Source organism: Mandrillus leucophaeus, unplaced genomic scaffold, assembly GCF_000951045.1.
Source record: "Mandrillus leucophaeus isolate KB7577 unplaced genomic scaffold, Mleu.le_1.0 Scaffold226, whole genome shotgun sequence".
NCBI lineage: Eukaryota > Metazoa > Chordata > Mammalia > Primates > Cercopithecidae > Mandrillus > Mandrillus leucophaeus.
The window spans coordinates 4,513,790-4,523,367 of record NW_012102321.1 but is presented as its reverse complement, the minus strand read 5'-3'; positions in this window follow the sequence as shown (position 1 = coordinate 4,523,367).

The window sequence follows — 9,578 nt, the reverse complement described above, 5'->3', positions numbered from 1 at the left end:
CAGCCTCCTAAGTGGTGGGATTACAGGCACGCACCACCACGCCCAGCTAATTTTTGTATTTTTAGTAGAGACTGGGTTTTACCATGTTGGTCAGGCTGGTCTTGAACTCCTGACCTTGTGATCCACCCGCCTCGGCCTCCCAAAGTGCTGGGATTACAGGCATGAGCCACTGTGCCAGGCTTATTATTATTCTTTTAAAGATGAGGAAATGGAGGCTCAGAGAAGCTAGATAACTTTTACAAGGTCACAGTGAGTAAGCAGCTAACTCAGGAATTAAACATAGGTACATCTTATTCCAAAGCCCAAATTCTTTTCACTTCATTATGCTGCCGTTGGAATTATCTACAATGCTCACAGCTTAGCTGTGGGGGTAAATAGATAAATACCACCTGAACGTTGAGATTAGCAAGCTACTACAGGTTGGTACAAAGTTCTTTGGAGTGACATATGGAAGGGAATAATTTGTTCCCTTTGTGGGAGGTGGGAGCTGGAAGAGCTTCATAAGGTTGCCAGAATGCTTGGGAATTTGTCGACTGAATTAATAATGATGGTTCAAGGTGGAAGACAGTTCCCTGCATTTAATCCTGGTGGCTGGTTTTAAGGGCCACAACAGCCATTGCCCAGGTCACTACTGCTTCCAAATTGGCCCATCTGGTGCCAGGAATGCAGCCCAAATGCCTGCTGGTACCTGCTTAAGTGATGACGGGTAACCAGGCAACCCTGTCAGCACATTGTTTCATTGAAATTATGTTTGTGAGTGTGTGAATATGAAAACAACTTTACATAATCACAGTTTTAATCTTGCACAATATACTTTACATTTAAATGAAATAAGTGTATTTTCAAGCTTATGGCTATATGGAATAGTGTAGCAACCCCTAATTACACGTTAGCTTCTCTTCCTGCTCTTGTCCCTTAACTACAGGCGTCCCTGGAGGCTGCTTTCTCTATTCTCTCCTCCAGGGAATTAATCTATTTTCTAGGCTTGAATGACTGTAAAATTCCTATAAAATGAGGCTTAAAACGGCAAAGCAAAGGATTGCTTTAAAATATATTGTATAATACCTTCTTTGTCTGCTCTCGGGGGCGTTTGTCAGGGAAAGCACAGTAGGCAGCCGGATACTGTTGTAGGGGCTCTGGTACCAGGCAATTAGGATGATTCTAAACTGCTCCATTTTCGAGCTATGTGGCCTTGGGCAATTTACTTAACCTCCTTAAGCTTACATTCCTGATGTATAAAAGAGCAAAATTAATAGTATCCTAGTCATAGAACTATTGGGTGGATTAATGAAATCATGCAAAAGCACTTAGTGACTGGTTTGTCAGAAATAACCAGTAAGTGCTACTGTTGATTTACATATTTACTTATTTATTTTTCTTAGAGACAGGGTCTCTCTCTGTTGCTCAGGCTGGAGTGCAGGGACACAATCATGGCTCACTGCAACCTTGAACTCCTAGACTCAAGTGATTCTCTTTCCTCAGCCTTTCTAGTAGCTGGGACTTCAGGCACATGTCACCATGCCTGGCACTAATTTTTCTAGTTGTTTTTGTTTGTTTGTTTGTTTGTTTGTTTGTTTTATAGAGGTGGGGATCTCACTATGTTGCCCAGGGTGGTCTCAAACTCCTGGCCTCAAGTGATCCTCCTGCCATGACCTCCCAAAGTGCTGGAATTATAGGTATGAGTCACCATGCCTAGCCAGTGCTACTTGTGATGATTATTATTACTCTCATGGTTAGCAGGATGAACAAATTTGGGTGACAGTGATTTGAAACCTATGAAGCACTATAAAAATGTGAAATATTATCACTATTATGGATACTGTTGAGGAGTGAGATCCAAAGAGCACGGTATTAAGAGCAGTGAATAGGAAGTCAGGAAAGCCAGATCCCAGTGCTACTCCCATCACTAATCAGCAGTGTGACCTTGGGCCAACCTCTCCCCTCACCTCAGTTTTTTTACTTATAAATGAAGTGGTTTGATTAGATTATCTTGAAGACCCATTCTAGCTCCAAAATTCTATGATTCCATGACTTTTGGAGCTAATAACTTACGTAGAAATCTTACACATTTCCTGGAATAGAGTAGGTCAATGTGCATTATATATTAATGGCCAAAGTACATTTCTGAAGTTGATAAAAGTTAACCCCAATTGCAACAATCAGAAAGAGCATTCCTAGGGGAATGCAGTGAAAAAGCAAACTACTCCTACCCACCTTAGGAATTTTGGAGGACATCATTGTGGCAGAAGAGAATTTATACCTAAAACTGAACTAGTCATAAAGAAGATGAGATTATGTTCAGCATCTGTATACTTAGCTAAGGAAGTGGGTGCAGTAACCCTTAAAATTGTCTGGATTCAGGCTTTGGATAGTTATGTTGTGGCTGGCAGCTCCTCACACCTTCCTACCATTTACTGAGTACAGCCATGTTCCCGGAGTGGTGGTAGGCTCTGAGGCTACTGAGACAGTCTCTATTCTCAAGGGACTGACAATTTATTGGGTAAAGCATTTTAACTGTGGAGGATACTTTTGCATTTTCTGCATAGTCCTTCATGATGCTTACATTGTTTATATATTGTTTGTCTATTATTCTGCGAAAACATAGCTGTTTGTGTATTCAGCTTTGGCTTGCTTCCCCACCCTCAGCCCTCCACCAGCTTCTGGATGTTAAATATTATCTCTTCATGTGAGCTATACCAGAAGGAAGAGTCATCTGTTACTCTTTTACTTCCTTAATGAGCCTTCAAGCTGGTTTGCAGGGCAGATATCTATCCTTTCTTTCTTTTTTTCCAGAGGACAGATGGGTTCAGATGTAGCTGCTTGGTCTTATTCTCTCCCATGACTCAAATTTTATTCTTCTTGTCCCCTTTCCATCTTCCCCTCAAATAAAATAAAATAATCAGAAACAAACACCAAAACTAGATAGTAGGGTGTGGTGGTGGCACTTTGATGGATAGACCAAATATTTCTTTTGCTACTATAGCAACTACTATTAAATGCCTTGTCACATACCTTTGATTCTCTTTGGAAATATGAAAGTTATTTTGCATATGTGCTTAAAATCACCTCAATTACCAAAAATACTTTCATTTCCCTCCAAGATTCTTCTTAATGGGGCTTTTACTATTTTCTTCAGATATTGTTATAAATGCAGAATGCAGTCTTGACCAATTTCTCCAAACTATTTGATTTCTCTAAATATTCTCATCCCAAATATTTTCATATTATCTGAGAATGACAAGGATTTTATGAAAATCATAATTGAAAAATTTTCCACAAAAACACTTAATTAAAAAGTTTGATTCTTAAAGATACTTTTTGTTATCTAGAAAATTTATAAGAGATAACTCAATGTTTATTGAACAATTCATTAGATAAACCTGTATTAAATGGCTGTGTCAGGTATTATGCAAAGTACTGCAAACAAAAAGGAGATGAAGAAATGATTGCTACTTTCAAGGAGCTCAATTAAGAGTCACTTGCTTTATACCTTGTATAAATAGTTAATATTTTACAAAACCCTTTCCATGTGTAATAACTCATTTCATCCTCAGAACAATAAATCCTGGTTTCATACTTAATAAACTTGCAGTTTCTTGTTGCTCACTGTTTTTTCTTTTTTTTTTTTTAGACGAGGTCTCACTCTGATACCCAGGCTGGAGTGCAGTGGGGAAATTCTGGCTCACTGCAGTCTCCACCTCCCGGGTTCAAGCGATTCTCATGCCTCAGCCTCCCAAGTAGCTGGGACTACAGGCATGTGCTACCACGGCTGGCTAAGTTTTTGTATTTTTGGTAGAGATGGGGTCTCATTATTGTCACGCATGTTCATGTGAAGAGACCACCAAACGGGCTTTGTGTGAGCAACAAGGCTGTTTATTTCACCTGGGTGCAGGCGGGCTGAGTCTGAAAAGAGAGTCAGCAAAGGGTGGTGGGATTATCATTAGTTCTTATAGGTTTTGGGATAGGCAGTGGAGTTAGGAGCAATGTTTTGCCAGCAGGGGGTGGATCTCACTAAGTACATTCTCAAGGGTGGAGAGAATTACAAAGAACCTTCTTAAGGGTGGGGGAGATTATGAAGAACCTTCTTAAGGGTGGGGGAGATTACAAAGTACATTGATCAGTTAGGGTGGGGCAGAAACAAATCACAATGGTGGGATATCATCAGTTAAGGCAATTTTCACTTCTTTTGTAGATCTTCAGTTGCTTCAGGCCATCTGCATGTATACGTGCAGGTCACAGGGTATATGATGGCTTAGCTTGGGCTCAGAGGCCTGACATTCCTGTGTTCTTATATTAATAAGAAAAACAAAACAAAATAGTGGTGAAGTGTTGGAGTGGCAAAAAATTTTTGGGGGTGGTATGGAGAAATAATGCGTGATGTTTCTCAGGCCTGCTTTGAGTGGTATTAGGGGCGGCGTGGGAACCTAAAGTGGGAGAAATTAAGTTGAAGGAAGGTTTTGTGGTCAGGGGTGATATTGTGGGGTTGTTAGAAGGAGCATTTGTCATATAGAATGATTGGTGATGGCCTGGATATGGTTTTGGATGAATTGAGAAACTAAATGGAAGATACAAGGTCTGAATAAAAGAAGGAGAAAAATAGGTATTAAAGGACTAAGAATTGGGAGGACCCAGGACATCCAATTAGAGAGTGCCCAAGGGGGTTCAGTGTAATTACTTGCTTGGTTGGCAAGTTTTTGGGAAAAGACCATTAGTTCATTTTACCTTTCCTGAAGATTGAGGATGGTAAGGGGTATGAAGTTTCCACTGAATACCAAGAGCCTAAGAAACTGCTTGGGTGGTTTGACTAGTAAAGGCTGGTCTGTTATTGGACTGTATAGAGGCAAGAAGGCCAAACTGAGGAATTATGTCTGACAAAAGGGAAGAAATGATCACAGTGACCTTCTCAGACCCTGTGGGAAAGGCCTCTACCCGTCCAGTGAAAGTGTCTACCCAGACCAAGAGGTATTTTAGTTTCCTGACTCAAGGCATGTGAGTAAAGTCAATTTACCAGTCCTGGGTGGGGGCAAATCCCTGAGCTTGATGTTTAGGGAAGGGAGGGGGCCTGAATAATCCCTGAGGAGTAGTAGAATAGCAGATGGAACACTGAGAAGTGATTTCCTTAAGGACAAATTTCCATGATGGAAAGGAAATTAGAGGTTCTAAGAGGCGGGTTAGTGGCTAGTAACCTACATGGAAGAGGTTATGAAATGACGATAGAATAGAATGGGCCTGTGAGGCTAGAAGATATTTTCCTTGGTCCAAGAACCATTTGCCTTGTGTGGGAAGAGATTGATAGGTGGAAGTTTAAGTGGGAGAGTAGGTGGGAATGATGGATGAGAAGGAGAAAAACTGGCCATGAGGGACAGAAGTTGGAATGCTAGCTGCTCCTTTAGTTACCTTATCAGCATAAGCATTGCCCTGAGCAATGGGATCTGATGCCTTTTGGTGGCCCTTGCAGTGTATGACTCCAGCTTCCTTTGGAAGTAAAGCGGCCTTCAGAAGAGTTTTTATTAAAGAGGCATTAATGGTGGAGGACCCTTGTGTAGTGAGCAAACCTCTTTTAGCCCACGTAACAGCATGGTGGTGCAGGATATGGAAGGCGTATTTAGAGTCAATATAAATATTGACGTGTAATTCCTTTGTAAGAGTGACGGCTCAAGTTAAGGCAATTAGTTCAGCTTACTGAGAGGTAGGGGAGGGGGGCAGAGTGGTAATCTCAATGATAGATGTGAAAGATACTATAGCATAGCTTGCCTTTGCTGGTGAGTGGCGATTAGGCCTGGTGGAACTGCCATCAATAAATCAAGTGTGATCAGGGTGAGGAAGAGGAAAGAAGGAAGTATGGGGAAATGGAGTGAATGTCAGGTAGATCAGAGAGATACAGTCATGGGGGTCAGGTGTGGTATCAGGAATAATGTGGGGGCTAGCCTAAAACAGTAAGATCAATTTGTTTGGACAGAAAGGCTACAGGGCATGGTCCTGGCTCTTGTGTAAGAATTTTGACCACACAGCCCTGTACTTTGGCCGTGTATAATGAAAAGGGTTGGGATGAGTTAGGGAGAGCTAGTGTGGGAGCAGCTTCTAGGGCTGTTTTTAAGGAATAGAAAGAGGAGTGGCAAAGGGATTTAGGATCTATGCAGTCAGCTAGGTTTGCTTTTGTGAGTTTATACAATGGTTTAGTCAGGATGGTAAAACTAGGTATCCAAAGGCGGAAGTACCTAACCATGCATAGGAAGGAAAGGATTTGTTTTGTAGAAGGGGTTGGGGTTTAGGAGATTAGCCAGGCACAATCAGCAGGGAGAGCACGTGTGTTTTCATGAAGAATTATGCTGAGATAGGTAATGGATGAGGAAGAAATTTGGGCTTCACTGAAGTGATGAGAGCTGTCTGTGAAGCCTTGCAGCAGTACAGCCCAGGTAATTTGCTGAGCATAATGGGTGTCAGGGTCAGTCCAAGTGAAAGCGAAGAGAGGCTGTGATGAAGGGTGCAAAGGAATAGTAAAGAAAGCAAGTTTGAGATCCAGAACAGAACAATGGCTTATGGAGGGGTTGTGGAGGGAGGTATTGAGGATAGGAGAGTATATGGCTTTGGCACCACAGGGTGGATAGGCAAGACAATTTGGTTGCTAAGGCACGGATGCTGAACTAACCTGTAAGACTTGTCCGTTTTTTTGACAGGTAAAATGGGGGAATTTTAAGGAGAGTTTATAGACTTTAAAAGGCCATGCTGTAACAGGCAACTGATAACAGGCTTTAATCCTTTTTAAGTGTGCTGTGGGATGGGATATTGGCATTGAGTGGGGGTAAGGGTGATTAGGTTTTAATGGGATGGAAAGGGGTGCATAATGGGTCGCCAAGGAGGGAGTAGAGGTGTCCTATACTTGTGGATTAAGGTGGGGAGATACAAGGGGAGGACGTGAAGGAGGCTTTGAACTGGGGAAAAGGGTGGCAATGAGGTGTGACTATAGCCTAGGAATAGTCAGGGAAGGAGATAATTTAGTTAAAATGTCTCGACCTAATAAGGGAGCTGGGCAGGTGGGGATAACTAAAAAGGAGTGCATAAAAGAGTGTTGTCCAAGTTGGCACCAGAGTTGGGGAGTATTAAGGGGTCTAGAAGCCTGGCTGTTAATATCCACAACAGTTATGGAGGCAAAGGAAACAGGCCCTTGAAAAGAAAGGTAATGTGGAGTGGGTAGCCTCCATATTGATTAAGAAGTGGACGGACTCACCCTCCACTGTAAGAGTTACCCAAAGCATCTGTGATGGTCCAGGAGGCTTTCAAGGTGATTGGGCTGCATCAGTCTTCAGCTGCTAAGCCCAGAAGATCTGGGAAGGAGTCAGTCAGAGAGCCTCGGGCCAGAGTTCCAGGGGCTCTGGGAGTGGTTGCCGGGTGAGTTGGACAGTCCAATTTCCAGTGGGGTCCTGCACAGAGGGACATGGCTTAGGAGGAATCCCGGGCTGTGGGCATTTCTTGGCCCAGTGGCCAGATTCCTGGAACTTAAGCAAGATCCTGGGGCAGGCTGTCCTGGAGGAATGCCTGGTCATGGCGGTTCAGGCGTTTGGAGTTCTTGTATGCTGGAGATGTGGCTGGGATTTGTCTCACAGTGGAGGCAAGGAATTGCAACTCAGAAATAAGTTGCTACTTGGCTGCCTCTACTCTATTATTGTATACCTTGAAGGCAAGGTTAATTAGGTCCTGTTGTGGGGTTTGAGAGCCGGAATCTAATTTTTGGAGCTTTTTCTAATGTTGGGAGCAGACTGGGTAATAAAATGCATATTGAGAATAAGATGGCCTTCTGGCCCTTCTGGGTCTATAGTGGTAAACCGTCTAAGTGTTGTTGCCAAACAGGCCATGAACTGGGTTGAGTTTTTATATTTGATGAAAAAGAGCTTAAACACTAACTGATTTGGGAGAGGTCAGACAAAGAAAAAGAAGCATTAACCTTGGCTATGCCTTCAGCTCTAGCCACCTCTTTAAGAAGAAATTGTTGGGCAGGTGGGGGAGGGCTAGTCGCAGAACGAAACTGTAAGCCAAACCGGGTGTGAGTAGGGGAGGTGATAAAAGGATTATAGGGTGGGGGAGTGGAGGCTGAGGAAGAATTGGTACCTGGCTTGGCCTGGTAAGGAGCAGGCTGGGGAGGATGGGAGGGGTCAGATGGGTCTGGAGAAAAGGAGCATTCAGATAACTCAGAGTTTGGGGTGGAGGCTGAAGGAACAGACAGGAGAGAAAGGAGAAAGATTTGGGATGAGTCATATTGGGAGCAGAGACTATGGAGGGACCAATGTGTAAAAGAGTGCCTGGATGTCAGGCACCTCAGACCCATTTGCCCATCTTTTGACAAAAATCATGCAGGTATTGTAAAATGGAGAAATCAAATATGTCATTTTCTAGCTATTTAGAATCACTATTGAGTTTGTATTGGGTCCAAGCAGTGTTGCAGAAGAAAATAAGACACTAAGGTTTTAGGTCAGGCAAGAGTTGAAGAGGTTTAAGTTTTTGAGAACACAGGCTAAGGGAGAAGAAGAAGGAGGAATGGAGGGTGGAAGTTTGCCCATAGTGAAGGAGGTAAGTTTAAAGAGAAAGGTAGAGACACGGAGAAGGGGGTAGGTGAGCAGCCCTGGGCTGCAATGTGGGTGAGCAGCCAAAGCAGGCATCCCTGCAACTGACTTGCCACCAAGGAAATGTGGGTGAATGACCAAGGCAGGCGTCCACACGGTGATTAGACACCAATGGAGTGTGGGTGAATAATAATCAAGCAAGTGTCCCTGCAGTGATTAAACACCAAGGCAAGACTGTCTTCCTGAGTCCGTGACCGGTGCTGGAGTTTTGGGTTCACTGATAAAATGTGTCTCCTCTGTCTCTAGTAGAGAGGAAAAAGAACTGGAGTTGAAAGAACAAGGAGATTGAAGGGTGGCGAGAGAGGGAGATTGAAGGATAGCAAGAGAGGCTGGAGAAGAGAGTGAAAAGACTGCTTATCCGATTTGAAATTCATGAGATGTGGCCAGGCGTGGTGGCTCACGACTATAATCCCAGCACTTTGGGAGGCCGAGGCAGGTGGATCACGAGGTCAGGAGCTCGAGACCACCCTGGCTAACATGGTGAAACCCTGTCTCTACTAAAAACAGAAAAAATTAGCCAGGCATGGTGGTGGGCGCCTATAGTCCCAGCTATTTGGGAGGCTGAGGCAGGAGAATGGTGTGAACCCTGGAGGCCGAGCCTGCAGTGAGCTGAGATTGCACCACCACACTCCAGCCTGGGCGACAGAGCAGACTCTGTCTCAAAAAAAAAAAAAAAGAAAGAAAAAGAAATTCATGAGGTGTTCCTTGGGCTCGTTGGTCTGAGGACCCAAGGTCATAGGTGGATCTTCTGATGGAGTGAGGCTGAGGACGGGGGAGCAGTCTACCAAAGGAGTCCTCCTGTCCTGGGTTTCAGGACCAAATGTTACATCCATGTGAAGAGACCACCAAACAGGCTTAGTGTGAGCAACAAGGCTGTTTATTTCACCTGGGTGCAGGCGGGCTGAGTCCGAAAAGAGTGTCAGCAAAGGGTGGTGGGATTATCATTAGTTTTTTTTTTTT